This window comes from Onychomys torridus, chromosome 13, assembly GCF_903995425.1.
Source record: "Onychomys torridus chromosome 13, mOncTor1.1, whole genome shotgun sequence".
NCBI classification, from domain to species: Eukaryota; Metazoa; Chordata; class Mammalia; order Rodentia; family Cricetidae; genus Onychomys; species Onychomys torridus.
This window is the reverse complement of record NC_050455.1, coordinates 52,064,166-52,077,013: the sequence shown is the minus strand read 5'-3', so window position 1 is coordinate 52,077,013 and position 12,848 is coordinate 52,064,166. Positions and strand designations below refer to the sequence as shown.

Here is a 12,848-nt window from a genome sequence, read left to right as displayed (position 1 = left end):
TGGGAAGAGATATATTTGTAAAGTTTACAGGACTAGTGTCTGGGAAACACTGGTCATGTTCAGATGAACAAGTTCAGATCAACAACAAAGATCTGTGCTATGACCTGGATACAGACGGAGTAGGTCCACCAGGGGTGAATGGTGAAATGTAATCCCCACTGTAAGGCAGTGGAAACTAATCCATGCTATTTAGAGGGGAGGCCTCGGGGAAATGATTATGATTGGATAATGTCCTCAGAATGGAGCCTGTTAAACATGGGTAATTTTATAAAAGCAGAGAGGCCAGAAGATACACAGCACACACACATATGCACATACCTGTGCATTTCCTATCTCTGGCTACAGGATGCACACGCTGCCTCAGCACCAGCTAAGAATGCAGTTATCACAAAAAACCCTCAAAGTTGGACCTCCAGGACTCTGAGCAAAAACAACCCACTTCACATTAAGAAAAACAATCTTTGATATTGTGTTATTGGCAACAGACTAAGACAGAAACTACAAAGTAAAAATGGGTAAATAGATAAATAGGCAATTTTACAAAAAGAAAAACCAAGAGAGATAAAATGCTTATCAGAAAATGCTCAATTTCAGGGCTGGGGATATAGCTTGGTGGCAGAGCATTTGCCTAGCATGTGTGAAACCCTGGGTTCAATCCAAGCACCACAAAGAAAAAAAAAATTAAAGCTCAAATTCATTGTAAATTGATATTTTGCTTTATATTTAATTGTCTGGAAAAAGAAATGAGGTACTGAGTACCACTAAGAACCAATGCAGGGATAAGATATGGGAACCCCAAGAATTACCTTGCAGGAGTACAGACCTCCCCAGAGCTCCAATAAATATATCAGGAAATATGTCTTTTACATGTCTCACAGACACCTAAAAGATATTCGTGTTACAATAATCTCTACAGTGTTAGGAAAATTAAGATACTGTGGGTAGCCACAAATGAAGCAGATAGATCAACCAAAGAAAATGTACATTCTGAAATACTGTAGGGTGGGAAGCTAGAGAGATAGCTCGAAGTTCAAGAACACTTGCTGCTCTTCCAACAACTTCAGCTCCAGGGAGATCCAATACCCAGCCCTGGCCTCAGCAGGCTTGCATACACATGGCATATAGTCACACAAATAAAGATAAATCGGGGGAGGGGCACTTTACGAGACAGAGTTTCTCTGTGCAGCCCTGGTTGTCCTGGAACTGGCTTTGTAGGCCAGGCTGGCCTTGAACCCAAAGATCCATCTGCCTCTGCCTTCCAAGTGCTGGGATTAAAGGCATACACCACCACCACCCAGTAAAAATAAATCTTTTTAAAGTAAAATAGTTGTCAAAAGTTAGAAGAAATAGTCAACTTGTGAAAACAAAAAAGAGACAATACATAGCATGCCATAAGCTCTGGGAATTAAAAACTTAGGCACTCAAAACAATACACACTTAGTAACACAGACAAAAGGCAATACCTCACAAACGTTAGATTGGTTGCCACTGGGTGAATGAGCAAGAAAATGGGAGTAAGCTTTGGAATAATAGGACAGAATGTGAACTAGAATATTGAACCACCCCAGTGATGAACACTGAACTCAGTCATCTCTACCTGAGGTTCAAAACACACTTTAAAGGTGCATCTTTTAACAGACAGCACACCACTATGCTCAAGACCATCCTATTCCTTGTCTTGAGGTAGGTGCCTTGAGGTTTTGAAATAGGCAAAGAAATAGCTCATTCTTTTTTTTTGAAGACAGGGTCTCTCTGTGTAGTCTAGGCTGTCCTGGAACTCAGGCTGGCCTCAAACTCAGGGATCCACCAGCCTCTGCCCCTCCCTCTAGAGTGCTAAAGGTGTGAGCCACCACCCGCTGCCTAGCTCACTACTTTTAAAGTACTTAATGCTGAAGTCTTACATGGAAAAATGGCATTCACGAGACAAGAAAATGTCTAGATTATAAGGCTTCGTATCCCAAATTTTAAGTCCTCACAGGTAGCTAAGTCTCTGATTCATTCGGTCACCCAAATCTTTTGTCCTTCTAGGAAAGTAGAGTTCTGGAGAATATTTAAATAGAAATTTTGACAAGTTAACTTCTCTACCATAATTTTCATTAACATTTCACAATGTTACAATTCCTTTGTAGTAATGCTGGTTTGTTCTCTCAACTTGAAGCACCGGAGATCTGCTGTTTTGGGTAAAAATCAAAGTAGTTTTTCATTATTTATAATAAAGACAATTTCAATGCACAATTTTCATTTGGGATCTGCCAACCACCTCCGCGCTATCACAGGGTTGCTTATAAAGTGAAAAGCTAAAACAAACTAGAAATTTTATGCAACAAAATACCAACAACTCGATTTCTTTCATATACCATTTGATTGTTGTAATCTTCTGAAGAAAGATCTAAGAAATAAAGATCATGGAGAGGAATCCTAGCCTGGTCTGGTGGAGCATGCCTTTAATCCCACCCAGTACTCAGGAAGTAGATCTCAGGCCAATCTCTGAGAGTTTGAGGCCAGCTTGTACTACAGTGAGCTCTAGGACAGCCAAAGCTATACAAGAAGAGACCTCTTCTCAAACAAGCAAAAATAAGTAAATACAAATTTAAAAATAAAGAATAAAGAAAAGAAAAGCTGGGCAGTAGTGACACAGACCTTTAATCCCAGGACTCGGGAGGCAGAAGCAGGCTGATCTCCATAAAGTCAAGGCCAACCTGGTCAAGGGCAGCCAAAGCTACCCAGGACAAACCCTGTCTCAAAAAAAAAAAAAAAAATAAGGAGAAGGAGAGAGACAGAGACAGAGACAGAGAGAAGGAGGAGGAGAAGGAGAAGCAGAAGAAGGAGGAGGAGAGAGATAGGGAGGGAGGGAGGGAGGGAGGAAGGAAGGAAGGAAGGAAGGAAGGGAGGAAGGAAGGAAAAAAGAAAGAAAGAGAGGGAGAAAGAAAGAAAAAAAGAAAAGGAATATATAACTGGTAAATACTAAAGTCAGCCGCATGAAAACTTACGCATGTAACCTGTGATGCACCTGAACCCCCAAGAATTTCAGAATCTAAGAACCAGGAAATTCTGCATAGGACTTAAGGAGCAGACATTGAAGGTGGATCAAAAACAATATAATTTTAAAAATCAAAGGCAGGGTAGCTCTGGCTGCAAGCAGAGCTTCAGAATGCCAGGATCCACCAGTAAGGAGAATAGCAAGTCCCTAAAAGAGAGCAGGCAAAGTGGCAGCCCAAAGACGAACCTCTAACAGACATGGTTGTCCCTCGGCCAGCAATGCCAACGAAAGAGTAGTACCAACAGTGAAAGGTAGACCCGAACATTTGGGCCCCAAAGCAAGAACGCTGCCCCCGAAACATTACCGATAAACACCCGCAATCATCACTGGTCACCCGATCCGGTTTAGAGTATCCCCTGGGGGCAAAGCAGTCCACCTCAAGACTAGGGCCACCCTCACAAGCAGTAAATGTCACCAGGCTAGGGGCCCCCAAAGAGACCCTGATGGGTCCTAACGCTCTTGAGGGGGGGGAAAAAAAGGCTCCTGGAGGTGACCTGAAGCACCAAACAGAGCAGCCAAGCATAACAACCTGACAGACGGGTCGGTCCCCAGCCCTGGAGGGCTCGGGACCCTTGACCTTTGACCCTTGCCCTCCAAGGCTGAGTTCAAGAGCTAGGCTGTCACCGGAAGGCTCCAGATCCCCTACCTGTCAAAGCTTCACCTCAGACGATAATCATGTCTGCAGAAGATGCTGTGGGCGCCCCCGCAAAGGCAAAGGCAGTGCGCACCCGAGGACGACCCGGGCGACCCGCAAGTCCGAGTGGGCGAACCCGGGGAACCGCACGCCCGGGCAGCCGCCCTCACCCTTCACCCTGCCTGGGTTGCAAGGTGCCACCGCCGCTGCGGCTGCAGTAAATCAGCTGACACCGGCCTCAATTGCCGTAAATCAGCTGACACCGGCCTCAACGGCCGTGACGTGCGCTGCAACTGTCGCAAAAGCGAGGCGGGGTGGAGACGGCTGACGCTTTCTCGGCACGCCCAGCCGAGGCAGGCGTGGTCTGGTTACTAGGGCGACTGAACCCCGCTGTAAGGGCGCCTCCGCCATGTTGGTTACTGCACATCTGGTCTAAGGTCCCTTCTTGCTTTCAAATCCCTTGTAGGGTGACGTATAGCATACGAGGATGGAATGGTCGGTCTAGGAAATCGGGTGTTCCCTGGACCCGGAAAGCGGGAGTTTACGTTTCTCCCCCAAGTCTGGGTTCAGGCGGCTGGACATTGTTACTGATCAGAAGGGCAGGCATCTAAGGGAGCACCTCCAGAATCACGCGAGGGCGCGCGCGCACACACACACACACACACACACACACACAGACACACACGCACACAGAGACACGCACACACACACACACACACACACCACACACACCACACACACACACAGACACGCACACACACACAGACACGCACACACACACAGACACACACGCGCACGCGCACGCGCGCGCACACACACGCAGGCATTTAAGGAAGCACCTACAGAATCCACGCGCGGGCACACACACACACACACACACACACACACACACACACACACACACACACCCTGGGAAACATCCAGGTCTTCTTTAACTAAACGCTGTGATGGCCCTAGCCAGTCCACCAAACTTACCTCTTATTTCTCTTTCTCTCACATCTCCATCATTTGTTGTCAGTTATTTGTTGATCTTTTTTGACTGAGATAAGATTAGATATCAAAGTTGTTTTGATTTGCACACTGAACATTTTTGTGTGTGTGTGATATTTCTTCGCTGTGTTTTGTTTTGTTTTGTTTTGTTTGTTTTTCAAGTACAATACAGAAAGTGGCTGCTATTGCTTATGAGGAAACATTGGTATGCCCCTCAGGATACTGGTGCTTCTCCTATATTTCTGGAGTGAAGATGCTCAAACTTGGACTAAAGTAAAGAAAAAGTTTTCAACAAATTGTTGACAGGAAGCCTTTTACACAAACTAACCTCCAGCACCCTTTTGGACAAGTTAGTGAGGAAACTATACCTCTGAGGGAGCTGATCCTTAAAGGTCCCGTGCTCTCGGTTCAATGTCCAACATATGATGTTGCTACTCGAGATGTGTTCCTTCAGGTCCCATCTCTGAAAGCATTTTAGAAGTGGAGATTTTCAAAATTTACCTCATACCTATTGAGTCTGAAACTTAATAATAAGAAACTTAAAAATTAGAAAATTCTCACGTGTATTCTTTAGGCAGTAACTTTTCGGGACCGCAGGATTCTTACCTACCTGTAAATCTACTAATGAGCTTATAAAGGTAGTTGGAACAAAGGCACTAATTTCTCCTTAGCTTCCATTCATTTGTTCATTCATTCTAACCAACATTTGGGAGGAAGATGGACAAACCTCAGTTATTTATTGAGCTTGTTTTAATTTCCAAGACATCCAAGAGGTTAACCTGATAACTGAGAAGAGAGAATGGAAGGAACCCTGAAGTGGGGACGTGTGACCAATGGTCTTCCCTTCCCACACAGGACTTTCATCCATTCTCTCTTCTCCATAGGAGTATTGCACAAGGGCAGACTTCCTCTAGTCCTGGAGCTCAGAGGTTCCTTCTCTGTCTGGTCCTGTGTTGTGGATAACAAATTGCTCCAGCCACTCTGGAAATCAGTGTTGAGAATTCTCAAAAAGCAAAAAGTAAATTCTACCATATGACCCAGCTATGCCTAACTCTTTGGCCATATTCCCAAAGACTTGACAGTCTACTGCAGAGGTACATGTTCAGCCATGTCCTTTACCTCTCGGTCCGCAATAAAAAGGAAATGGAACATAAATGGTCCATTCAACTGATGAACTTAAACTGATGAATGAATAATGAAAATGTGGTGCACGTACACGATGGGATACTATTCAGCTATTTAAAAAAAGAAAGTGTCAGGCAAATGGATGGAACTAGGAAAGGTCATTGAGTGAAGTAAGCCAGAACCAAAATAATACTGAAAGAGTTGGTATGAAAAATAAGTTTCAGTTAAGAGTACTGACTGTGGTAGCAGGTACTGCTGAGTGTATATCCCACAGAAAATGACTCAACACCCATCTGAGATGAGTGAGGAATGGGGGAATGGGCATTGTGTACAGCATACTAGATATCTCGGAAAATGTTTCCCTGAGGAGTGGCCAGAGTGATCCACATCCATTTAAGAATAAAGTTTTAAATTGTCCTCGCATGCATTTTTTTTTTAGCCTAGTGGATTCTTCTAAAATTTTCTGGGAAATTCCAGGAAATATGAACTCAAATGGCCTATGTAAATTGATAGGAAAATGATGACATGTTTTTTGGGAAATTCTACCCATCAAAAGCTTATTCTAAGGCCAGGCGGTGGTGGTGCACACCTTTAATCCCAGCACTTGGTAGGTAGAGCCAGGTGGATCTCTGTGAGTCCAAGGCCAACCTGGGTTACCAAGTGAGTTCCAGGAAAGGCACAGAGCTACACAGAGAAACCCTGTCTCGAAAAACCAAAAAATTTTTTTAAAAAAAGGGAAGAAAGAAAAGGGTAATTTACAAAAGTTCCATGAATATATATGTTGGTTTCTGTGTAATTCAGAGTGTAACCATTAGAGAAATACACAGCTGCAAATCATCTGGTGTCAGTTTTGTCACCAGTAAAATAAATCGGGGTAACTAGCACTCTGCTTGCCTCTTTGAGTCGTTGTGAAGGGTGCTCCCAATAGTTTGTATTCTCTAACATAGGAACATGTAATGACCCTTAACTCCTGAAACTTCCAGATCTAAAGAATTCACTGTGGATGCTGAGCTGATTCTACTTACAATTCTTTGAATTGCCTTGATCGTTTGCATGACAGCCTATTACCGCCACCTAACTACTTCCAAGGGCATTTCTCAATCTTCATATTTTTGGTCTCTGGCCCTTGACTTTTATTGTCTTCCAATTTTCTCTTTCTTTGTTAACCCCTCTCATTTTACTCCATATATAATTGACCTTAGCTTCCCGCTATAACCTTTTCTGTTTATTAATTAGATCATCAACATCTGTCCATCTGTCATATCAACTATGGCTTCTATCCTGGCAACTTGCATATATCTTTATCTACAAAATTCTTTCTACTCTTCCAGACTCCAAATAGTATTTACACACTTGAAATGTTTAACATAAGGCAGAGTTACAAAACTAAAAAACTGACAGGCGGTGGTGGTGCATGCCTTTAATCCCAGCACTCAGAAGGCAGAGCCAGGCAGATCTCTGTCAGTTCAAGGCCAGCCTGGTCTACAGAGTGAGTTCCAGGAAAGGCGCAAAGCTACACAGAGAAACCCTGTCTCGAAAAAACAAAAACACCAAACAAACAAAACAAAACAAAAAAACTACTACATTAAAAATGAGTGACTGTGACTGGAAAGATGGATCAATGGATAGGGGTACTTGCCCATATGGTGGATAGAGAGAACTGATTTCCACTAGAAGTCCTTTGGACTACACAGATATACCATGGAACATGGGCATTGACACATATAAACACAAAATTAATAAATATATATAATTTTTTAAAACCCTAATGGCCCAGGTGGTGGTGGCTCACGCCTTTAATTGCAGCACTCAGGAGGCAGAGGCAGGCAGATCTCTGAGTTTGAGGCCAGCCTGGTCTACAAAGTGAGTTCCAGGACAGACAGGTCTATGAAGAGAACCTCTGCCTCAAAACAAACAAAAAACACCAAATGGATAACTTATTTAAAAAAGTAAGACATGCATAGAGAAATCTGCAAACAGAGTTTAGGAGAGAGAGAGAAAAAAAAAAACATTATGGTCTTTCTAAAAAAGTAGAGATATTAACCACTGAATGGCAAGTAGAAAAGCTTTACTTTGAAGGGACTGGGTGTAGCACACATCTGTGGGAGGTGATAATAGGGGAGGAGAAAAACAGCCATGCTTTTTAAAACTAAAAGACCTCTGCTTGTATCAGGAAAGTGAAGTCTTTGAGCATTGCTGATTAGCTATAGTATTTGAGTTTTTCAGCTGTGTTAGTGCTAAGTAATTCACTGGTTCATTCTAGAGGAATAATGGGCCCCTCTAGGAATCACACACTCCTCCATCTCCCTATAGGTATCAGTCCACATTCTAGTAACCATAGAGTCTCTAGTGTGAATGTGGGATGCCCGATTCATTATTCTCTCATCTAGGCCCGTGGCACTTGTATCAGCAAGCCGGGCATCCAGGCCAGTGTTTCTCACATTGTGCCCAGGTACTGCTGACAGCCAGGAGTTATACCTATTCCTAGCTATGAAGAGGCAAGGGAAGAGAAGTCCATGAATTAGAAAATGGTACAACCTTAGCTGTAAACTTTGGCAGTGACACAATCTGCAGCTGCACAGCAAGACAGGATGAAGTATCTAGGTCTCATTATTTTCTGCCATCCAATAAGCTCTATTGAGGGAACTTGATGCAGTCTATGAACACTGTCTTCCGGGGACAAAGGCCAAGACAGAGAAAGGTTGAGAATATATATGGAAGGGCACAAAAAATGAGCATTAAAAAATGCCACTATTGGATCTAGTTTTTATAATTCTTTTTATTGTGCTTCCCAGAAATCTGTGTACTTGTCTTGTTTTAGATGTTTTCTGGGTTCTTAGGAAAAACTAGAGGGACAGTTAAGGTAGGTAGGTAGGGGTGCGTGCGTGCGTGTGTGTGTGTGTGTGTGTGTGTGTGTGTGTCCATAGTGCTTAGGCTCAAATTCAGAGCTTCATTCCTAAAACCTGTGGAAGGACAGTTAGATGTAATAATAATAATCTCTCTATTCTGAACTGAACTGGATTCCCCTGTCCCCAAACCAGAATTCATAGGTTGAAGCCTTGATTCCAAATAGGGTTTCACTGTTTCTGGAAATGAGAATTGAGATTCATTAAAGCCCCTTACATTAAGTGAGGTCATAAGACAAGGTCCTAATTGTGTCTTTGGCAGCATAAACTACAACTCATTGTTGGTTGCACAGGCTACGGACTCCTCCCTAAAGCGTCAGGAGGCCTCTACTCAAGTGTACCCCAGTCCTCAAGGATGTCACAAAATGAAGTAAGGATGATTCAGGGTGAAGCAAAGTTGGTGAATCTACTGATTAAATAAAAAGACACACTTGCAAAGAGTCCAGTGCAGGTATTATAAGAGGAACACAACCTAGAGTCCAGTAGTGGCTGGGTATGCTATTGTGGGGCTTCGAAGCTAGTTAACCTGTAGCTAAAGTTAGATCCTAGGGAAGGTATGTGCTGATATATTCCCCTTTTTAATCCAAAGGTGAGTTTTTTGTTTGTTTTGCCACATTGTACAGGCTGGAGAAGGGAATATTAGTTAGAGAACAAATATTTATCAAAGGATTCTTTACTCATAGACATGTCCTGAGGAAGTTGATTAGCACTTTTTTAATTATTTATTTTATGTGCATTGGTTTTTTGCCTGTGTGTGTATGTGTGTGCGTGTGTGTGTGAGAGAGAGAGAGAGAGAGAGAGAGAGAGAGAGAGAGAGAGAGAGAGAGAGATTGAGATTGATTCCCTGGAACTAGACTTACAGAGAATTGTGGGGCTGGGAATTGAACCCGGGTCCTCTGGAAGAGCAGCAAGGGCTGAGCCATCTCTCCAGCCCCCGATTGGCATTTTTAATGTTTTAATTGAAACACAATTATATCTCTTACCTGGCACTTTCCTCCCTCTGTCTGTCTCAGTTACCCGCTCCTCAAACCTCTCCTTTACTCCCCTAATCTCAAATTGCTAGCCTCATTCTCTTTGATTATATTGATTACACACTCATATATGTGTGTGAGCACACAAATACATCATACTTATTTACAAACTCCTGCGTCCATTCTTGTTCTTTGTGTGTATATGATGACTGACGACTCAGCATCAGACAACCAAGAAGAGAGTTCATCTCTGGAAAGAGGCTAAGTCTCCTTCTCCCAGAAATCAATAGTTCCCTGTAGTTTTCTGACTAGGAGTTGGACCCTGCAGAATTTTCCTCCTTCTACATTAACAGGTCCATTGATTTTTCTGTTGTTCCTGTCTTGTTTACACAGCCATATCTAGGAGACTCTTTCACAGCAGACTTCTGATACTGTCTCTTAGAGAGCTGTGATGTAGCTATATCCACTGGAGCTGGCTCCCCATGATCCATTGATCCCTGCATTGGGTTCAGTTGTGTTTTTCTGTGATGATTTCCATATTCTGTAAAGAAAAGCTTTGACGAGGTGTGGAAGCCACCCTTATCTGTGGATGTAAGGATGAGATTTAGGATGTGTATAGCAAAGTGTTGATAGTAAACTCTTTTCTAAAATTCTATGACCTCCCTAGCCTTTGGAAACTGTCTGCATTTCCAGTACCAGACGTGATTTCCCTACTTTTTTTCCCCCTTTGGTTTTTTAAGACAGGGTTTCTCTGTATGTGTGCCACCACCGCTCAGCTGATTTCCCCACTTTTGAGTGGGCTTTGCACCCAGTTAGATAGGTGTAGGTGGCCACCAACATTTGAGTGCCATTTTTTTGCCTTTATGCCTATATTGCCATGATGGTAATTGTTACATTTAATCATTGTTGAAGATGAGTAAGATGGTTTAATTGCTTCTGTCCCATAATAGTCTTTGTAGTATTTTCTAGAATCATGAAAGCTAGACCACAGGAAAAGGTTTTCAGATCAGCCCCAGCAAAAGTCATCCGGGTCGTGTGTCTTTGATGTCTGGTTTCTTCAGCAATAGGGGCCCACTCTCAACCCCTGAGAGGCAACCAAGAACTACAGTGATAATCAGTTTTCCTTTGGGAGTCATTTGGACTGCCCTGACTAAACCTTCAAAGGGTTCTGGTGCCTGGGACTTGGGGGGTTGTTGGTGCACAGTTCTTGTGAGGAGCTTTATCAACCCAAGTAGCTAAACTTCCCTTAAGATGTGTGCGTGTGTGTGTGTGTGTGTGTGTGTGTGTGTGTGTGCACGCACACATGTGCGCATGCCCTTATATGTATTGTGTATAACTTTAGGTAAATATAAAATAACATCATACTTTATCAAACCATCTTGGTGTTGTTTGTCCCTTCTTCTGTACTGACCTCCATCCTTCTCTAATGTGGAGCCCTCTCCTTGCTGTTCCATTTCCCACATCTTATTATCTGTATCCTGTGATTCCCCGCCCAAGTTCATTCCTTTAGACTTTCTGTGTTACTATGGCTACTCCGTTTAGAGTTAGAAACTGAAGATAAGAATGAATATTTGGCATTTGTCTTTCTGGGACCAGGTTGCCTCACTCAGTGGAATTTTTCTAGGTGTAGTCAGATGTTTCTCAGGTCCCACCAAGCCCCCACAGTCCCGTGGCCCACTTATAGAATAATCACTCAGAAGAAACGTATTAATTAATTATAACTGCTTCACCATTAGTTCTGGGAACTGAACTCCTGTCCTCTGGAAGAGCAGCCTGTGCTGTTCACTGCTGAGCCATCTCTCCAGCTGGAGAATTTTATGTTGTATAAGCCACCTGTTCTGTGGTATTTTGGTGACACAGCTCCAAATGATGAACTGTTTGCAAACAGCATTTACTGGGTATTGTGTGTTTGGTTTGACCGTCTCTGTAACTTTCAGCTTTCACAGCTCTATAAAGTGGATGTTCACACACTTCTCAGACAAGAAACACAGAGTTCAGAGAGGTTAATGGCTGGCTCATCTCCATAAGACAAGTTGCAGAGATCATGGAAAATTCTGCCTGTCTCTATGAAAGTCACTATACTGTCTATAACATGAAAACAAAATGAGGTAATCTATCTATCTATCTATCTATCTATCTATCTATCTATCTATCTATTCTACACTGTGTCTGATGCATGTATTCAACAAATATTACCTATTGTCTGTCCTTTCAACTCACTTGTACATGCTGGTTCCTCTATCTGGAATATTCCTATTACCTTTCACTGCCTAACTTCTTCTCTTTCAAAAGTAAATTCTTATCTTCTTTACTCATAGCCAGCCATTGTATGTCTTTTCATGCATTTTACTCATTTATCTATCTATCTATCTATGCTTCTAATCTATTCTATCTTATTTATTTATTTATTAGTTTTTTTTTTTTTTTTCGAGACAGGTTTCTCTAGGAGCTTTGGTGCCTTGGCCTGGGGGCCTGTAGTCCAGGCTGGCCGTCGACTCAGAGTTGCCTGCCGCCGATGGGATTAAAGGCGTGTGCCACCACTGCCCAGACTTTTTCATGAATCTTTATATCCTATGTCAAATATTTTTTAAAGCATTTCATATACGCATATGTGCTTTGATCAAATCAATCCCAATTCCCTCTGTTCCAATCTCTCTGGTATCCCCCTCTCACTCTCCACTTCATAGTGTTTCTCTCTCTTTCTCTCTCTCTCTCTCTCTCTCTCTCTCTCTTCTTTTTAAACCCAATGACTCTAGCTGGGTGATGACGGCGGTGTAGGCCTTTAATCCCAGCACTCGGGAGGCAGAGGCAAGCGGATCTTTGTGAGTTCGAGGCCAGCCTGGTTTCCAAAGCAAGATCCAGGAAAGGCGCAAAGCTACACAGAAAAACCCTGTCTCGAAAAAAGAAAAAACAAACAAAACAACTTTACAAGATTGAATTCTGAAGTTACATCATCTACCCTTTCCTTTGTGGTCCTAGCTCATCTCAGTTATTTCCAACTTTCTTATTTAAATTTGTTAATGTAGTGTGTCACTAGACTCCAGCTTCCTGAAGAAACGGGGGTTGTTTCTTTTTTTGCCATAATTTGGGTACATAATACTTTATGAATGAATGCTCAAAGCACCCATATGTAATGAAATCCGCAAACGAATGTTTCTAACATCTATTTTGTGCGTGGTGAC

The 12,848-nt window shown here is 42.7% G+C and overlaps 1 protein-coding gene across 2 annotated transcripts in view; it reads right to left on the bottom strand.

Moving 5' to 3' along the window:
• Wdr7 (WD repeat domain 7) overlaps positions 1–3,930 on the bottom strand; it is a 284,884-nt gene extending 280,954 nt beyond the window's left edge. For both annotated transcript variants that reach the window (XM_036204543.1, XM_036204544.1), the window contains exon 1: positions 3,687–3,930. The gene's annotated coding sequence lies outside the window, so the exon portion shown is untranslated. The remainder of the gene's footprint in view (positions 1–3,686) is intronic.
• Positions 3,931–12,848: the final 8,918 nt, after the last annotated feature.